Below are 16481 nucleotides of genomic sequence, written 5' to 3'. Positions count from 1 at the left end.
CTGTACCCCTTGTTACATGCCTGAAGGGGTGTAGTTTCCAAAATAGTGTGCCATGTGGGGAATTTTTTGCTGTTATGGAATCATAGGGGCTTCATAAATGCGACATGCCCCCCAAAAACCATTTCGGCAACATTTTCTTTCAAAAAGCCAAATGGGACTCCTTCTTTTCTGAGCATTGTAGTATGCCCGCAGAACACTTTACATCCACACATGGGGTATTTCCATACTCAGAAGAAATGGGGTTACAAATTTTGGGGGGCATCTTCTCATATTACCTCTTGTAAAAATTGTAAATTTGTGGAAAAAAATGCATTTTAGTGAAAGAAAAAAAAATTTCATTGACACATCCGAATTTAACGAAAAGTCATCAAACACTTGTGGGGTGTCAAGGCTCACTGTAACCCTTGCTATGTGCCTTGAGGGGTGTAGTTTCCAAAATAGTATGCCATGTGTTTTTTTTAATGGAACCATAAGGGAGCCATAAGGGCTTCCTAAATGCGACATGCCCCCTAAAAACCATTTCAGCAAAATTCACTCTTCAAAATCCCATTGTCGCTCCTTCGCTTCTGAGCCCTCTAGTGTGCACACATAGCACTTTAAGTTCACATATGATATATTTCATTACTCAAGGGAAATTGGGTTACACATTTTGGGGGGCATTTTCTCCTTTTACCCCTTGTAAAAAATAAAAAAAAAATGGAAATTTAGAATTTTCTCCTTCACTTTGCTGCTATTCCTGTGAAACACCTAAAGGGTTAACAAACATTCTGAATATCCTTTTGTATACTTTGAGGGGTGCGGTTTTTATAATGGGGTCATTTAAGGGGTATTTCTAATATGAAGACCCCTCAAATGTACTTCAAAACTGAACTGGTCACTGAAACATTCTGATTTTGAACATTTTGTGAAAAATCTGAAAATTGCTGCTGAAGTTTGAAGCCCTCTGATGTCTTCCAAAAGTAAAAACATGTCAACTTTATGATGCAAACATAAAGTAGACATATTGTATATGTGAATCAATATACAATTTATTTGGAATGTCTATTTTCCTCACAATCAGAGAGTTTCAAAGTTAGAAAAATGCAAAATATTCAAATTTTTAATTAAATTTTGGAATTTTTCACCAAGAAATGATGGAAGTATCAACGAAAATGTACCACTATGATAAAGTAGAATATGTCACCAAAAAAAATTCTCGGAATCAAATTCATAAGTAAAAGTATCCCAGAGTTATTAATGCTTAAAGTGACAGTGGTCAGATGTGCAAAAAATGCTCTGGTCCTTAAGGCCAAAATTAATTCGGTCCTTAAGGGGTTAAATGGATAGAGTTGTAATAGTCAGAATATGATACAGTAATACAAAGCAAAGCTATAAAACGTTAACATGTAATTTTTACCGCAGAGTAAATGCCATACAATAATATTCCCTAAAAATGTCAGAATTGTGATTTTGTTTCCATTTCCAAATCTGACTTAAAAAACATCCAGGAGTTAACAGTATGCAGTAAGCTTTTGAGCTCCCTCTAGTGGCAGCTGCAGGTAGCTATAATATTATCTTTTCAATTTATGTCAAAATGCCAGATATAACAGATAAAATATAAATGTTAGCTAGGAGTACACAGAGCTCTATAGCAGGCAAGGATTGGCCCTAGTCTGAGATCAAGCAGACCAGAGCAGAAGATGACTGATAACACTGATCAGTGCTATGCCCTATGCATAGCACTAAACAGTATTAGCAATCGAATAATTGCTATAAATAGTCCCCTATGATGACTATTAAAGTGTAAAAATAAAAGTAAAAAAAGTAAAAATGTAAATTGTCGTTTTTTTTCCCCATGTTACCCCCAAAAAGTGTAAACAATTTTTTTAATAAACATATTTGGTATCGCCACGTGCATAAATATCCGAATTATTAAAATATAATGTTAATTATCCCGTACGGTGAATGGCGTGAATGTGGAAAAAAAAGGCCAAGATGCTGCTTTTTTATAACATTTTATTCCAAATAAAATTGATAAAAAATGTATTAATAGTTTTATATAGCAAATGTCGTATCGAAAAAAAATTAAAGATCATGGTGCAAAAAAGGAGCCATCATACCGCCACTTTTAAAGAAAAATTTAAAAGATATAGGTCAGCAAAATAGAAGGATTTTAAACGCACTAATTTGGTTAAAAAGTTTGCGATTTTTTTTTAAGCACTAATTTGGTTAAAAAGTTAGCAATTTTTTTAAAGTGGTATAATAATAGAAAACTATGTAATCATGGGTATCATTTTAATCATATTGACCCACAGAATAAAGAGAACAGGTCTATTTTACCATTAAGTGTACAGCATGAAAACGAAACCTTCCAAAATTTGCTAAACTGCAGTTTTCTTATAAATTCCCCCAAACAAATAGTATTTTTTTGGTTGCGCAATACATTTTATGGTAAAATGAGTGATGTCATTACAAAGGACAACTGGTCGCGCAAAAAACAAGCCCTCATACTAGTCTGTGGATGAAAATATAAACGAGTAATGATTTTTAGAAGGCAAGGAGGAAAAAATGAAAATGTAAAAATAAAATTGTCTGAGTCTTTAAGGTTAAGTTTCCACTTGTTTTTTTTCTGGCAGATTTTGGAACACTGCCACTGCAGTTCTTGAGCCAAAGTGAGAAGTGGATTCATAAGGGAGGAAAAGTGGAAACTTAGCCTAAGGCCCAAATGGGCTGAGTCCTTAACCCCTTAAGGACCAGGCCATTTTATACCTTAAGGACCGGAGCGTTTTTTGCAATTCTGACCACTGTCACTTTAAACATTAATAACTCTGGAATGCTTTTAGTTATCATTCTGATTCCGAGATTGTTTTTTCGTGACATATTCTACTTTAACTTAGGGGTAAAATTTTATGGTAACCTGCATCCTTTCTTGGTGAAAAATCCCAAAATTTGATGAAAAAAATGAAAATTTTGCATTTTTCTAACTTTGAAGCTCTCTGCTTGTAAGGAAAATGGATATTCAAAATATATTTTTTTTGGGTTCACATATAAAATATGTCTACTTTATGTTTGCATCATAAAATTTATGAGTTTTTACTTTTGAAAGACACCAGAGGGCTTCAAAGTTCAGCAGCAATTTTGAAATTTTTCACAAAATTTTCTAACTTTTGAAGTGGATTTGAAGGGTCTTCATATTAGATATACCCCATAAAAGACCCCATTATAAATACTACACCCCCTAAAGTATTCAAAAAAACATTCAGTAAGTGTATTAACCCTTTAGGTGTTTCACAGGAATAGCAGCAAAGTGAAGGAGAAAATTCAAAATCTTCATTTTTTACACTCGCATGTTCTTGTAGACCCAATTTTTGAATTTTTGCAAGGGGTAAAAAGGAGAAAATTTTTACTTGTATTTGAAACCCAATTTCTCTCGAGTAAGCACATACCTCATATGTCTATGTTAATTGTTCGGCGGGCGCAGTAGAGGGCTCAGAAGGGAAGGAGCGACAAATGGTTTTTGGGGGGCATGCCGCATTTAGGAAGCCCCTATGGTGCCAGGACAGCAAAAAAAAACACATGGCATACCATTTTGGAAACTAGACCCCTCAGGGAACGTAACAAGGGGTAAAGTGAACCTTAATACCCTACAGGTGATTCACGACTTTTGCATATGTAAAAAAAATATATATTTTTTTTACCTAAAATGCTTGGTTTCCCAAAAATGTTACATTTTTAAAAAGGGTCCCTACTAGACCCCTCGGGGAACGTAACAAGGGGTAACGTGAACCTTAATGCCCTACAGGCGTTTCACGACTTTTGCATATGTAAAAAAAAAAAATATTTTTACCTAAAATGCTTGTTTTCCCAATATGTTTACATTTTTAAAAAGGGTAATAGCGGAAAATACCCCCCAAAATTTGAAGCCCAATTTCTCCCGATTCAGAAAACACCCCATATGGGGGTGAAAAGTGCTCTGCTGGCGCACTACAGGTCTCAGAAGAGAAGGAGTCACATTTGGCTTTTTGAAAGCGAATTTTGCTCTGGGGGCATGCCGCATTTAGGAAACCCCTATGGTGCCAGGACAGCAAAAAAAAAAACACATGGCATACCATTTTGGAAACTAGACCCCTCGGGGAAGGTAACAAGGGGTAATTTGAACCTTAATACCCTACAGGTGTTTCACGACTTTTGCATATGTAAAAAAATATATATTTTTTTTACCTAAAATGCTTGTTTTCCCAAAAATTTTACATTTTTTAAAAGGGTAATAGCAGAAAATACCCCCCAAAATTTGTTAGGCAATTTCTCCCGAGTACGACGATACCCCATATGTGACCCTAAACTGTTGCCTTGAAATACGACAGGGCTCCAAAGTGAGAGCGCCATACGCATTTGAGGCCTAAATTAGGGACTTGCATAGGGGTGGACATAGGGGTATTCTACGCCAGTGATTCCCAAACAGGGTGCCTCCAGCTGTTGTAAAACTCCCAGCATGCCTGGACAGTCAACGGCTATCTGGCAATACTGGGAGTAGTTGTTTTGCAACAGCTGGAGGCTTCGTTTTGGAAACAGTGGCGTACCAGACGTTTTTCATTTTTATTGGGGAGGGGGGCTGTGTAGGGGTATGTGTATATGTAGTGTTTTTTACTTTTTATTTTATTGTGTGTGTTAGTGTAGTGTAGTGTTTTTAGGGTACAGTCGCACGGGCGGGGGTTCACAGTAGTTTCTCGCTGGCAGTTTGAGCTGCGGCAGAAATTTTGCCGCACCTCAAACTTGCAGCCGGATACTTACTGTAATCCTCCGCCCATGTGAGTGTACCCTGTACATTCACATTGGGTGGGGGGGAACATCCAGCTGTTGCAAAACTACAACTCCCAGCATGTACGGTCTATCAGTGCATGCTGGGAGTTGTAGTTTTGCAACAGCTGGACGCACACTGGTTGTGAAACACCGAGTTTGGTAACAAACTCAGTGTTTTGCAACCAGTGTGCCTTCAGCTGTTGCAAAAGCTACAACCCCCAGCATGTACGGACAGCGGAAGGGCATGCTGGGTGTTGTAGTTATGCAACAGCTGGAGGCATACTACTTTGGCTGGGGATGCTGGGGATTGTAGTTATGCAACAGCTGGAGACACACTGGTTTGCTACTTAACTCAGTGTGCCTTCAGCTGTTGCAAAACTACAACTCTCAGCAGTCACCGACAGCCAACGGGCATGCTGGGAGTTGTAGTTATGCAACCACCAGATGCACCACTACAACTCCCAGCATGCACTTTAGCTGATTGTGCAAGCTGGGAGTTGTAGTTACACAACAGCTGAAGGTACACTTTTCCATAGAAAGAATGTGCCTCCAGCTGTTGCAAAACTACAAGTCCCAGCATGCCCATAAGGGAATGCTGGGAGTTGTGGTGGTCTGCCTCCTGCTGTTGCATAACTACAACTCCCAGCATGCCCTTTTTGCATGCTGGGAGCTGTTGCTAAGCAACAGCAGGAGGCTGTCACACACCTCCAACGATCCTCGCTGCACCAGGTCAGTCCCTCGTCGTCGCCGCCGCCGCTGCTCCTGGGGCCCCGATCCCAACAGGGGTGCCGGGGATCGGGGTCCCCAGCACCCGGGGTGCACGTCCCGCACGCGCTCACGTCCTTCGGAAGAGGGGCGGAGCGGGTTGCGGGAGTGACACCCGCAGCAGGCGCCCTGATTGGTCGGCCGGTAATCCGGCCGACGAATCAGGGCGATCGTGAGGTGGCACCAGTGCCACCTCACACCTGCTGGCTCTGGCTGCTGGCTCGATCAGCCAATAATTCCGGGTCTCCGGGTCACTGGAGATCCGATTGACCCGGAATCCGCCGCAGATCGCTGGACTGAATTGTCCAGCGATCTGCGGCCATCGCCGACATGGGGGGTCATAATGACCCCCCTGGGCGATATGCCCCGATGCCTGCTGAACAATTTCAGCAGGCATCGGGCACCGGCTCCGCTCCAGATGGTTGCGGGGGGCCGGTAAAACACATGATGTTCTCATACGTCATGTGTCCTTAAGGACTCGGAAATGGAGACGTATGAGAACGTCATGTGTCCTTAAGGGGTTAAAGGGGTATTCCAGGAAAAAACTTATTTTTTTTTAATATATCAACTGGCTCCAGAAAGTTAAACAGATTTGTAAATTACTTCTATTAAAAAATCTTAATCCTTTCAGTACTTATGAGCTTCTGAAGTTAAGGTTGTTCTTTTCTGTCTGTGTTCTCTGATGACACGTGTCTCGGGAAACGTCCAGTTTAGAAGTAAATCCCCATAGTAAACCTCTTCTAAACTGGGCGGTTCCTGAGACACGTGTCATCAGAGAGCACTTAGACAGAAAAGAACAACCTTAACTTCAGAAGCTCATAAGTACTGAAAGGATTAAAAAAATTTTAATAGAAGTAATATACAAATCTGTTTAACTTTCTGGAGCCAGTTGATATATAAAATAAAGTTTTTTCCTGGATAACCCCTTTGCTTATGGGATGGATATATTAGATAAATAGATAGTGCTATGAATGAGGATCACTATTATATGCAGCCAGGTGGAAAGGGCTATGGTTAAAGAATGTAGACACAATCTGAGGACTCCTTTAAAAGTTGTATTTCTTGTGAATATATTGTTGAATGAAGCTCATTCCCAGGAGCTCCTAAACCCTGATGAATGATTTCATGTGCCATTTATTTTGGTTAATTATTGCATTTGATTAATGGACTTTTTTTTTTTTTTAAATAATGTATGCAGATTGTCTAAAGAGAAGCTTAGAAAATCATTTATATGAGGAACCAAAACATTTGTGCTTATTGTCCCCATAAGAATTTGCAGTATATTGCTTGAAAGCTTCCTTTAGCCATTGCCACTGTTGGCACAATAAATATCAACTTTATATTGGATATTTGGAATGCAGCCCTCCTGTTTTCAGTTGTTTTTCTTGAATACACTGAGATCTTATAGCTGGCACTGAAGTCAGTCACCAGGGAGTGCAAGATGGATTGTAGCAACACACTTAGTAACGATATTGGCGTCAAAAGAAAAAAAAAATTTAAGAATGCAATATAAGAAATCTGCAACAATAATTTGTATTATAATAAAATGGAGGAGAATAGTTTGAGCAAAATTACAGTACCTGTAATCTGTGAGCAGAAAAGTGGATTACCTTCTATAATTTTAGCATAAGTGGAAAATGGTAGCCTTAAAAATCTAAGCATTGCTATAATGTTTTATGAAAATTCATACTGTGTGGGCTAAAAGTAACTGTAGCTGAGGAATTAAAAACAAACAAAGCATTAAGCTGAAATCTGAAAGAACTTCCACTACAAATAACATATTCTTATGTGTTTCAGAGCATAACTCGCTATAAGTGCACTGCACTGTGTTCACTCATTCAGATGACACAAATGGATTTTTTCTGCAATATTGTGGAAATCAAAAAAGCTATTTGAACATGTCAAATGCTGAGCTGGATTAAAATGATATGCTTTGCTTTTTTTCAAACAAAAGGGCCTTATTGTTGATACAGAATATAAAACCTTCGGTGTATGACACAGATGCAGCGGGTGAAGTATTGAACACATCACCATTGTTTTTTATTAATTACACTTCCAAAGGTGCTATGGACTTGAAATTTTTATCAAATGTTGGTAACAACCCAAGTAATCCATATGTAGTGTTGCTCGCGAATATTCGCAATACGCATTTTATTGTCAAATATTGCATATTCGTGAATTCGCGAATATTCGCGAATATAGCACTATATATTCACAATTATGAATATTCATTTTTTTTTTCACAGTGCACATTACAGTGATCACCCCTCTCTGCTTCCAGCTTGTGTGGTGTAAAGAAAGCTCTAATACTACTGTGTGAGACTGGCGTGCAAATTTTCGCATATGCTAATTTTTGCATATGCTAATTTTCGCATATTCAAATGTTCACATATGCGAATTTTTGCATATGCGAAAAAAACGTGAATATTACGAATATGCGAATTTAGCAAATATATGACGACTATTCATCCATATATTCGTGAAATATCGCGAATTCGAATATGGCCTATACCGCTCAACACTATCCATATGTGCAAAGAGACCAAAACAAATAAGCTCAGAAATTGCTATGTGTAATAATGTGAAATTACACAGTAAAAGGATTGAACATGCTTACTGATATTTATTTAATACTTTGTACAAAAGTCTTTATTGGTAATGAACACTTCAAGATGCCTCCTTTTTGAAGAAACTAGTCACATGCATCATTCTGGTGTGATTTTGGCCCATTCTTCTACACAAACAGTCTTCAAATCTTAAAGGTTCTGTTGGCCTCTTCTATGAATCACGAGTTTCAGTTCTTTCTATAGATTTTCAATGGGATTTAAATCAGGTGATTGGCTGGGCCATTCTAGAAGATTAATTTTCTTTCAAATTAATCAAAGAAAGAAAAGTGATCCGGCACCACTGACTCTGCACAGATTGCCACATTTTTACAATCAAATAAGTGAGCAGGCAAGACTTCAGAGTATCTAGACAGTTCCATGCAAATGAATGGTAGTGCTCAACGTTGTTGGGCCCGAAGTTTCCCCAGAAACACCTGTCCACCCACCTGTAACCGCCTCCCCCTGAAGAATAAAATTGCACCTGCAAAGAATCTTACGGTATGTGCTCCATTCTTACTTCTTGTTTGATGATGTCTTTCCTTGTCTTGTTAAAATGTCCTTCCACACATTATCTTCATCATCCTGTAGACGGCAGCAACACATAATAACACATGGCAGAAAGGAGAAGGAGGAAGGATCACATGACTTCAGAGTAGCCCATGATACCTTTCAAACAGCTATCTCAGCTGATCAGGAGGCAGTCTAGGTTTTCAGCAGCCATTTAAGAGATAGCAAGTGTAACAGTGATCATATGACCACCGAAAATATAATCATAGTGCACAATGGATGCAATAGTATGAAATAGTAATATGAGACAAAATTGTCTGCCATGCATAAATATATAGCTGAATAAATGCAATAAAAGTCCATGCTGATAGAGGTCAGAAGCATTTATAAACTATTAAGTTGTCGTCCAATTCACAAAGAGGAGGGAGTTTTGCAGAGTAACCAGAAGACAAGCGGTGTTATAGACAAAATAGCAAAATTATTTGAATAGCTTAAATATCTATACAATGCGAGGAGGAAATCCATTTTGCCCATCTGTCTGAAAAATCTTTATATTTACCTGAACCTAGAGCTATCACTTTTTCAAAGGAATAGGTAGTATTTAATTTTCAGATAACCTGGGATATGGGTGGTACCTTAGCCATCTTCTAGTTGCTCAGCAGTACAATTTTAGCCACTATGCATATTACACAAAATAAATCTCTGTATGGTGGGGGAATATGATCCAGTTCCAAAAATAGTAGTATTTGTTGCGGGGACCATGTCAGATAGCATGGGAATAGAGACTGCATTAAACGTTTACAGGAAACCCAGAAAGGTTGTATGAGTGGACTATTCCATAGTATGTGGAAGAGAGTGCCCACATTTGACCCGTGCTTTAGTATGAGTCAAATAATGTTCCCAGGCTAGGTAGGAGGCCTTAACTAGCAGGTTAGATGTGAGAGGGAGTGGCAAACTCCAGATTGGAAGAAAAAGTATGCTCTGGAGGGTGAAAAGAGAGATAGAGTGCTGTTCTGCTTGGACCCATGGAAGAGCGGTATTGTTTGTCTACCATTGTCTAATAGCGGCCACTAGGGTAGAAATCTAATAGCCTTGAATATCAGGGGAACCTAGACCTTCTGATGTAGTGAGGATGGTGGAGGATAGTCTAGGTTTCATGCCTGCTCATATGAATTTGGACAGAAGACGATTGGGACAGAACTATTGGCAAAGTACAAAATGCATATAAGAGCTTAGGTAGGAGGAACATCTTGATGGTTGTCACTCTACCAACCCATGAAATCATGGCTTTAGAAATAGTGTCAGCCTCAGTTGCTAGGGAGCATAGCAGAGGGGCATAATTTGCATTATATAGTGAGGATACAGGGTACGATAGATTAACTCCTAAGTAATGGATACTAGATTGTTGCCAATCAAATTTGTACATCCCTCCAAGTGCTGTCACCTCTTCTGACGGTAAGTTTATATGGAAGTGCTTACGTTTTTGAACTACTTAAATGATAATATGACAAAGAACTGAACTGTGCAATGTGGTTCATTACAGCAGGTAGGGACCTTTTGGGTCTGATAAGCATAGAATAACATCATCTGCATACAATGAGATCACATATTCAACCTCAATCTGTATTCCCTTAATCTCTAATCGAATGGCCTGGGCAAGGGGTTCAATTGATAATATGTAAATAAGAGGGGAGAGGGGGCAGCCTTGGTGAGAGCCGTTAGTTATATCAAAGTCTGCAGACATTGTACCATTTGCCAGGACCTTGGCTGAAGGATAAGAATATAGGGAAGACATAGCCTGTGGGATATCTCCAGTGAAACCCATCGCATGTAAGACCGAGAAGGCGAAGGACCATCATAGCCGGTCAAACACCTCCTCAGCGTCTAAGACTAGCATTACTGCTGGGATAGAATCCCGTTCTATGTAATGGAAAACACTGATCAGCCGCCTTGTGTTGTCCAAAGTCTGTCTCCCTGCCACAAAACCCGCCTGATCTGACGAGACCAAGGAGGGAAGGACTAAGCGGGAGGCTATTAATTTTGCAAAGATCTTTAGATCTTGATTAAGGATACCGGCCTATAATTTTGCAGTAGGTTGGTGGATTTGCCGGGCTTAGGTAAAGTCGTGATCAAAGTTTGTAAGTTTTCTTTCGTAAGGCAGCCAGTGGCTATAGCCTCCTTACAGAAACCAAGCAAGTGAGGGAACAGTATGTCTATGAATGTCTTATAATAAACACAGGCAAAGTCATCAGGCCCTGGAGCTTTTTCCAAGGGGAGAGAGCGCATTATTTTCTGTATTTCAGCGACAGTGATAGGACTATTTAATTCTATTAACTGTGATTCAAACAATTTGGGCAAACGTAACACAGATAAGTAGCAAGTAGTATGGACTGTGGGAGCATAGTTAGGTTGGTCAGGAATAGTATCCCGTAAATTGTATGATTGTGCATAAAAAGATTAGAAACCATTAGCTATGTCTGAAGGGGTAAGTAATTGAGCCCCAGTGATGGGATGAGTAAGTTGGGATACAAGACCTCTGGTGTCTGGCTTTTAACCGCTTAAGGACTGAGCCCTTTTTCACCTTAAGGACTGAGCCCTTTTTAGCAATTCTGACTACTGTCACATTAATAACTCTAGGATGCTTTTACCCTTTATTCTGATTCTGAGAATGTTTTTTGTTGACATATTATAATTTAACATAGTGGTAAATTTTTGTCATTACTTGCAACCTTTCTTGGTGAAAAATCCCCAAATTTCATGACAATTTAGAAAATTTTGCATTTTTCTAACTTTGAAACTCTCTGCTTGTAAGGAAAATGGATATTCCAAATACATTTTATATTGATTCACAAATACAATATGTCTACTTTATGTTGGCATCATAAAGTTGACATGTTTTTTCTTTTTGAAGACGTAAATTTCAAAATCTGAATTTTTCAGAGACCAGTTAAGTTTGAAGTGGATTAGAGGGGCCTTTCTGTGAAAAATACCCCATAAATGACTCCATTATAGAAACAACACCACTCAAAGTATTCAAAATGACATTTAGAAAGATTGTTAACCCTTTAGGTGTTTCACAAGAATAGCAGCAAAGTGGAGGAAAAGATCTGCAGTTTTTTACTGACATGTTCTTGCAGCCCCATTTTTTTTCATTTTTAAAAGTGGTATAAGGAGAAAAAAATTAAAAAAATTTGTAGCCCAATTTCTCTCGAGTATGGAAATACCTCATATGTTCACATAAAGTGCTCTGCGGGCTCACAACAAGGCTCAAGAGGGAAAGAGAAACTGGGATTTTTGAAAACAAATTTTGCTGTCATGGTTTTTGGGGGCCATGTTGCATTTAAGAAGCCCCCATGGTGCCAGAAAGGCAAAATAACCCCCGCATGGCCAACTATTTTGGAAACTACACCCCTCAAGGAACGTAACAAGGGTTATAGTGAGCATTAAGACCTCACAGGTGTTTGACGACTTTGTGTTGAAGTTGGAAGTGAAAGTTAAAAATTAGATTTCTAACAATAAAATGATAGTTACCCAAATATTTTATTTTTCACAAGGGGTAATAGGAGAAAATGGACCCCAAAATTTAAAGCCCAATTTCTCCCGATTAAGAAAACGCCCCATATGTGGACGTTAAGGGCTCTGCTGGCGCACTACAGGTCTCAGAATAGAAGGAGCACCATTAGACTTTTGGAAAGAGAATTTTTTTGCGTTTATGTCAGAACACAGCCGCCCCTGTGCATATTGCCTCAAATGTACATGGCGCTCTCACTCCTGAACCTTGTTGTGCGCCCGCAGAGCATTTTACGTCCACATAATGGGTATTTCCGTACTCAGAAGAAATTGTGTTACAAATTTTGGGGGGCCCCATATGTGGCCCTAAACTGTTGCCTTGAAATACGACAGGGCTCCGAAGTGAGAGAGCACCATGCGCATTTGAGGACTAATTTAGGGATTTGCATAGGGACGGGCCTGGATGCAAGAATTACAATTACACTTGCCTCCAATACCAAAATTACCCTACGTCAGTGTTTCCCAAACAGGGTGCCTCCAGCTGTTGGCTCCATTTTAGAAACCATGCCGTACCAGATGTTTCTCATTTTTGTTGGGGGGGAGGGGGAGGTAACTGTGTAGGGATATATATATTTGTAGTGCTTTACTTTTCATTTTGTATAGGTGTAGTGTAGTGTTTTTAGGGTACATTCACATGGGCGGGAGTTCAAAGCGAGTTTCCCACTGGGAGTTTGAGCTGCAGCGGAAAATTAGCTGCATCTCAAATTACTTTAAATCCCCACCCGAGTGAATATACCCTGTACATTACCATTGTGTGGGGGGGCAGCAAACATCCAGCTGTTGCAAAACTAAAACTCCCAGCATGCCCTTTGGCTGTCTGTGTTGCAAAATACAGAGTTTGTTACTTAACTCAGTGTTTCCCAACCTGTGTGCCTCCAGCTGTTGTAAAACTACAACTCCCAGCATGCATGGTCTGTCAGTGCATAATGGGAGTTAGAGTTTTGCAACAGCTGGAGGAACACGGGTTGGGAAACACTGAGTTAGGAAACAGACAATGTTTCCCAACCAGTGTGCCTCCAGTTGTTGCACAACTACAGCTCCCAGCATGCCCAGACAGCCGAAGGGCATGTTGGGAGTTGTAGTTATGCAACAACTGGAGGAGAACAGTTTGGAGACCACTGTGTAGAAGTGTCCAAACTGTAGCCCTCCAGATGTTGCAAAACTACAACTCCAAGCATGCTCAGACTCCCCAGGCATGCTGGGAGTTGTAATTCGGCAACATCTAAAGGGACAGATGTTACAGAACTACAACTCCCAGCATGCCTGGGCAGTCTGGGCATGCTTGGAGTTTTAGTTTTGCAACCTCTGGAGGGCTACAGCTTGAGCACCACTGTATAGTGTTCTCCAAACTGTGGTCCTCCAGATGTTGCAAAACTAAAACTCCCAGCATGCCCAGAACTTGGCATGCTGGGAGTTGTAGTTTGGCAACTCCTAGAAGGCAGCAGTGAAGATCACATACCACTGATCTTCACTGCTGCCTCCAACGCTGCCTCCGCCGCCTCCTTACTGCCACTGCCCGCCACGATCACCAGTCCCGCTGCCACCTCCTCGTGTACTCCGGTACCCGCCGCCATCTTCTTGCTGCTCTACCCTGACATACAGGGGCGGGCAGAGCGAGGATTTCAACTTTAACCCCCCCGCCCCCAACTGCCATTGGTCGGTTAGTCCTAACCGGCCAATGGCAGGGGATAAGAGGAGGTGGCACCACTGCCACCTCGCTCCTATCCTTCAGGATGATCGGGGATGTCTCCAATCATCCCTATTTTCCGGGCTATCGGGTCACCAGCGACCCGATCAGCCTAGAATGGCCGCAAATCGCTGATCTGAATTGATAGGCGATTTGCGTTGATCACCGACATGGAGGGGTCTCAGGGCCCCCCCAGGCATTGTACCCAGACCCCCCCCCCCCCCCCCCCCCAGGCGTTGAATGATTTCAGCAGGCATCCTGCATCCGGCTAGCAGGGGGACCGAAATTCCCATGGGCGTACCCATACGCCCTCAATCCTTAAGGACTCTAAAGCAGGGGTGTATGGATATGCCCTCAGCGATTAAGGGGTTAATCTAGCAGCCAACAGCTTGCCCGCTTTGCTATCTTGCGAGTAGTGAGCCTGCTGCTTTCTATGTGATTTCTCATAAGTTTGCAGCATATAACATCTACGGTCTGTGCACAGTGTAGAAAGTTGTGAAGCTATGGAATCAGACAGGGACAGTTTGTTGGCTTCTTCAACAGACCTTAACTCTACTAGTAATGCATTTATTTTGTCATCTCTGTTTTTCTTGAGAATGGAACCATATTGAATGCACATCCCTCTAATTACCACCTTGTGACAATTCCAGAGAGATACCTGGCTATCTACAGAATTAACATTAAGCTGAAAATAGTTAGTGATATCATCTAGGATGTGTTTAGAGAACTCAGGGTGAGATAAGAAAAATGGGCTAACACACCACATATGTTTAGATTTTCTAGATATTTTATCCTCTATGACTAGGGAGACAGCTGAATGATCGGATCATTTAATCATATCTATGGATGAGTCTCGTACTGAGGACAGAAGGGGACTGCCAACTAGGATCACATCAATTAAGGGAGTAGGAGTTATGAACCCCTGAGTGGTAAGTGTACTCCCTTTCTGTCATATGCTGTAGACGCCATATGTCATAGTGATCCGAGTCCCATGCCCAGGAAGATATGGCCAGGAAGGGCAATCAAGAGACTGAGGAAGAGTCTAGGGCAGGGTCCATAATAGAGTTATAGGGGGATATTTATCAATGGATTTATGTGGTTTTTTTTCACGTAACTTTGGCGCAATACTTTGGCGCAGTGTCTTTTTGTGCCAAAGTTTGGTCCATCTTCTCCACTGTCATTTTTACAACTTTCTCAAAATCACACGGTCCTGTGTGTGATTTCAACTTTAGTCAGTAATTCATCATTTGCGCATATTCCTTTTTTTGGCGCAAATCCCCACCAAGAAATTTTGCACATGGAAAACACACTTACCAATGTCAGAAAATGTAAAGGCGTCAAAATACATTTAAAATTTTTTTTTTGTTAAAGCAGCGACGCCTCCAGGGCTGCTCAATACTATCCTGCGATATGGTTGTCTCTGAGGAACCTTCACCCTCTTTTGAGCCAGCATTGGACATGGCCACACAGATTCAGGAAAGGTAAGCACGAAAGCAGTGGTCTCCAACCTGCGGACCTCCAGATGTTGCAAAACTACAACTCCCAGCATGCCCGGACAGCCAACGGCTGTCTGGGCATGCTGGGAATTGTAGTTTTGCTACATCTGGAGGTCCACAGGTTGAAGACCACTGCACTAAAGTAACAAAAAAAAAATACTCAAGTTGAAAATAAAATCCATTTCACATGGTGGCTATAAACCCCACAAAAGAAAATAACTCATGTCACTTGCTGATATACTGCCGGAGGGACTCCGAAATGGCTGCTCTACAGGGTAAAATACGCTGTCCTCTGTGGCGGTAAGTTCTGTGTAAAAGGCGCTGTGAACAGCTGATTTCAACATTTGAGCCAAAATTACTAACAACTTGCACCAAATGATAAATTTGGTGCATGTCCACGAAAACCAAAGTGAAAAAAAAGGGTAAAAAGAAACTGTCAACAGGCAAAATTGATAAATACCCCCATAGTCATTGCATACTATCAGGGAACCCCAGTTTGACTTAGTGGCTTTTTAAATAACACTTTTCAGAAACCGGAGTTGTCCTGAGTTAGGAGCATAAATTGTCATGAGTGTCAAAGGGACGGCATTATAGGGGTACTCCGGCGCTAAGACATCTCATCTCCTATCCAAAGGATAGGGGATAAGATGCCTGAATGCAGGGGTCCCGCCGCTGGGGACCCCCGTGATATTGCAGGCAGCACCCCGTTACAATCAGTCCCCGGAGCACGTTCGCTCTGGGTCTGATTACTGGCGATCATGGGGGCCGGAGCATTGTGACGCCATGGCCCCGCCCCTGCGTGATGACATGCTCCGCCCCCTCAATGCAAGCCTATGGGAGGGGGTGAGACAGCTGTCTCTATAAGCATCTTTAGAAAATAAGTACGTCTCTTGGACACAAATGACATCACATTTGGACATTTGGTAGATAACGCCTCTTTCCACGTGAGAGCGCTTGTGAGGTGCATTCAGACCATTAGCCTTAATACTAGTAAACTTTATAACCATGAGGACATATAAGAACGATAAGCATTCTAGCAAGACAATCAAAGTTATCTTGGAAGCGTGTGCC

Source organism: Hyla sarda, chromosome 7 (genome assembly GCF_029499605.1).
Source record: "Hyla sarda isolate aHylSar1 chromosome 7, aHylSar1.hap1, whole genome shotgun sequence".
Lineage (NCBI taxonomy): Eukaryota > Metazoa > Chordata > Amphibia > Anura > Hylidae > Hyla > Hyla sarda.
Note: the sequence above shows the minus strand (reverse complement) of the source record.